Source organism: Elephas maximus, chromosome X (genome assembly GCF_024166365.1).
Source record: "Elephas maximus indicus isolate mEleMax1 chromosome X, mEleMax1 primary haplotype, whole genome shotgun sequence".
Taxonomy (NCBI): domain Eukaryota; kingdom Metazoa; phylum Chordata; class Mammalia; order Proboscidea; family Elephantidae; genus Elephas; species Elephas maximus.
The window spans coordinates 42,375,203-42,379,942 of NC_064846.1; positions in this window are offsets into that span (position 1 = coordinate 42,375,203).

The following is a 4,740-nucleotide window of genomic DNA, read 5'->3' on the forward strand; positions in this document are numbered from 1 at the left end:
CTTGATCCCTCCCTTGTCCACATTTGGAGATCCAGGTGCTGAGTCATTTGTAAAGGAAGGAAACTTTCACTTTACAAACAGGCTCGGAAGCAGCTGTGTGCAGGAGGGCATCTTCCTCTCTGGCAAAGTTCAGGTAGGGGATTAAGTTCAGGGCCATGGCTCTTCAGGTCCTGCGTATACACCAAGATCTTAGTTTGCCCATGCCAAATTTAAACTGCAATTAGGGTCGGCAAGGCGCTGTCAGGCCAAGCCATAGTTAGAAACCGTGGCTTGGCGGGTTGCGAAGTGGGGGAGGAACTTCGGCAGAGCGGGGGAAGCCTCTAAGGCGGCTTCCATACCAGCCTTAAAAACACCTACTGATTTGTCATGAGAATCCAATGAGATAAGTACTTTGTAAACTATTAAAAGCTAAACAAACACAAGAAATTATTGTTATTAAGACAACCATCTGTAAAGGCAGTACAGTGGACCAACAAGGGTAGTGGAAGTTGGAGGTGATGGGCAACTAGCAACAGTTGTCATCAACTATGGACAAGTTTATTTTGCTGATTGAGTAGGGGCAAATGTGTAGGCTGATGCAAGTTATTTTTAATTGTTTTCTTAGTGGCAAAGCCCTTAGAAGCGAACTCACATTAAGTACATAGAGTAATTTAGTATTGTCATAGCGCTTTCACATACATTATCTCATTTAACCTTTAAGACAACTCTTCCAGGTTGCTATTATTACCTCCATTTTATAGATAGAAATTGAGATCTAATTGCCCCCTAAGCAAATTAGTGGTACTGCCAGGACAGAAACTCAGGTTGCTACTGATATCACTGCACCTTTTATTATGAAGAAAACTTCAGCTGTACATCAGTTAGTTTTTCCAGAGATTGATTAGTCCTGTCAGCTTTTACAACACCTTGCTGTGATTCTAAATTTGCTTTGGATGTCTTTTAGTTCCACTCATCTCCCCTATTTGTGACTTGCAGCATCTGTGTCCAGCATGTGTCCTGGCTGTCAGAAATGCCTATATAATTTTTCAGTATGTTTGAGTGTCACACAGGGAAGAAATTTAGGATGTTTTAGTTAATATCTCTAATGTGGGCAGGAAAGAGAGGGCCTGCGATAACTGCCTGTGATGACCCATTTCTTGAGAAACCATATTTTTGGTAAGTATCTGGATTTTCTCCAAAAAATGCAAAGATTATCCCAGTCAGTTCTTAGAGTGAGGGGATTATGTAGCATGACTTAGAGGAACTGGGGAATGAGGTTGAAAAGAGGAAATAGTTTCAGGTTTGTCATTCCAAAGGAGATTCTCAGTGGAAAACTGGGACTAAGCAACAGTTTTGTGTGAAAATGAGTCGGTAGAAACAGGAAGTTGCCCTGCAGATTGATCGTAGACATGGTTTTCATCAAGTGTTTTGGTACCAGATTGTCTGAATTCAAATTCAAGTTTCACCATTTATAGCCTGTTTGATTTGAGGGAAGTTGTTTAATTTCTCTGTGTCTCAGCTTCTGCTCTTTAAAATGACAATAAAAATAGTACATACATCCAAGGCTAACTCTGAGAATTATATGAGATAATGCATGTAAAGTGCTTAGCACAGGACAGTGCCTGGGGTGCTGTGAATGCTGAATAAATGGTGTTGTTAGGTGCCGTTGAGACGATTTCGACTCACAGTGACACAATGTGATAGAGTAGAACTGCCCCATAGGGATTCCTAGGCTGTAATCCTTACGGGAGCAGATTGCCAGTTCTTGTCTCCCGGGGATCCACTGGATGGATTCAAACTACCGACCTTTCAGTTAGCAGCCCAGTGCATAACTGTTGCTCCACCAGGACTCCACTGAATAAATGATAGGAGGTATTAGTACTATAGACATTATGACTGTTGTCGCTTGCACTTTGTATCTTAGTATCTTACAGGAAATTTAGCTGGCATAGTATCTGGAAAAAAAAAGGGTGCTCAATAAATGTTCATTGGATTATTACTCTGCCAAAAATATCTTGAAAAAACTGTGTGGTGGGGTTGATGGTTTGGGTGGCAACAGTAGATTAAAGAAGGTTGGGGTGCATTTCTGGCAGGATAAATGCTGGACAGACTCTTTACGACAAGAAAAAAATGGTTTGCTAGTTAAAGGAAAGGGTTCCAGAGACCTGGTTTGGGGTTGAAGCTCTGCCACCAATAAGCTGTGTGACCTTGGACAGCTCACTGGGTATTGTTTCCTTATTTAAAAAAAAAAATGAGTTAAAACCAGATGAGTGGTTGTTAACTGTTGACTGGGTGTGGAGAGAGTATCAGAAACTTTTTCAAGCCTTAGGTGTCTGCATTTCCTTCTCTCACCTTCTTTTTGCTATATCTTCAGGTCCCCTACCCCCCTGTGAAAAACTCAGGTCTTCTTGGTAACTATACAGTGTATAAAGTCCCTCCTTACACTGGTGACAATTCTCTAATCCAGAAGCCGAGGAAAGGATTGTCTTCATGTTCATTTGAGTAAAAAAAAAAACAAAACATAAGGCTAGGGTGGACCCTAAGTATAAATCAGGAACTTCTGGTTTTTTTTTTTTCTGTTAGGGTTTATAGATAAGTGACTTAGGAAGCCAGCTATCTCATTTCCTACTTTTGTCTAAATATGTTGGGCTGATCCAGGAAATGCCATTTGATCACCTGAGTCAGATTTCAGTAGCCTCTAAACGGAATAGAAGCAAATGATTTTAACTCCTTACTTGGCATTTATTACAGTTGCCATGAGTTGGAGCTGACTTGACAGCAACTCCTAACAAAAAAGCAACAATTTAGCGTTTATACTGCACATGACAATGCTATGAAATAGCGAAGAACAGATAGGGGAGAGAAAATGTTAGTCTCTCTCTGAGAGCATTTTAAGGGAAGCCTGATTGTCTTAGACCTTACGGGTAATATGGAAGGATTTCTCTTTGTCAGTGTTATTGCCTTGAACCCAAAACTAACCAGCATGTTCATTTCAATCTATGAGAGCAGTTCTGTGGAAGGTCTGTAGCCTTTTGGTGACCAAACATACCTAGTACTTACAGATGCTTTAGTGAGCTGACCAGTGGGAAAGGAGGAAATGAGAGAGATTTGGATCTCAGTAAGCGAATTAGTATCCTCTTATGAGCCTATGAGGCATAGAATGAATAAAAATAGAGTGTGTTGATTCAGCATGGCTAGCTAATTACAAAAAGAATGGAGTCCCAGAGGAAAAGCTTTCATAATCCTGAGTCAAGCATTTGAGACCCAGCATAGTGAGGTGGTAGTGCACTAGACTGGGAATCATGTCATCTCTGTCCTACTTCCTGCTCTGTTACTAACTTTCTGTGTAATCTACGACAAGTGTGAGTTTCATTTCCCAATATATAAAGGACTGGACCAGCATTGTATCCAGTATAACTGCTGGCCCTTTAACAGTTATCCCAAGATTCTATGATGTATTAACTGATGCTTAACAGTATTCAAGGGTTACGGCTGGACCAGGTAAGATGAAGAGGCTGGGGTGGTGAAAGAAGATCTGTCCTACTTAATTAATCTAGCAGGAGAAAAGAAAGGTAGTCCCTGAATGTTGGGATAAGCAACCTTTAATCTTTAACTTCCTGTGAAATTGTTAGTTCCAGGAATATAGACTCAAAAATGTCAAACTAGGAGTAGTGATTTTTCTTTGAAAGGAGAGTATTTTGGGGTCGGGTGGAAATGTGAAGGCATGAATCCTTTCAAATTTGATCATAGAACAAATATTCTTCAAGAATAAAAACATGATTAAATTATATTCTGTGGCAGTGAAGCGCTGTTGTTGTTTTAAGAAAAGGGGCTTAAGTTCAGATTTGTCCTTTAGAAAGACCGTTCTTGGTATATGTGGTGTGGAGAGTGGATTAGACTGGGCAAGAAAATCTCTCAGTTTAGGAAATAGTACTGTTAATGGCACAGAACAGAACAACATTTTGTTCTGTTATACATAAGGTCACCGCCATAAGTCCGAGCCAACTCCATGGCAACTGACAACAAAGGGATAACGGAGAGATTGGATGAGAGAGGGAGGAATTGAAGAAGATTCCTCGGTTTGTTATCTGAGCAACTGGGAGGATGGTGAGGCCATTTACTGACACAGAAAACACAGGTTAAAGTGGAACAGGTATGAGAGTAAAAGATGATGATTTAATATTTGTGAAGAAATGGAGCAACGTTCTGAATTACCTGAGGCTTTGGTGTAGGTTCTGAGCTTTCTCAGTAGTAAGATAACTTTCCAATTCTTTTTTCTCAGAAAAGGGTATATGTATGTGTCAGTTTGTTTTCTGTTGCTAGGGGAGAGGATTGCTGCGGAGACTAATGATGCCATAATTTCCCTTGTAAACTAATTCGAACATTCTAGTGGGTCTGGCTCAGTCTTCACTCTGAAGGCCACTTAAAACCACCTGATCCTGGTAATGGCATGTGATGTGTAGAAAGTGTGTGTGGGGATGAGCTGTTGTAGTGCTTTTTGTTCTGCCTTGTTTTTACTCTTCTAAGAAGGATGAGTCTAGAATTCTCCCTTTCCAATTATATTAAGTCCAGTATTGATTATGTCTGTTTCCATAGTCCAAGGGAGCACAGTTGTCCCAATTCTTGGTAGAAAACACACAGAGGGCTCCCCAAAGTATTTTAAATGACATTTAGTCATTTGATTATTTGGAGTAAGATAATGTTAAATGTTATATTTTTCCCTTTTAGGGTGGCAATTTCCAAGTATTAGAAGGCGGAGAA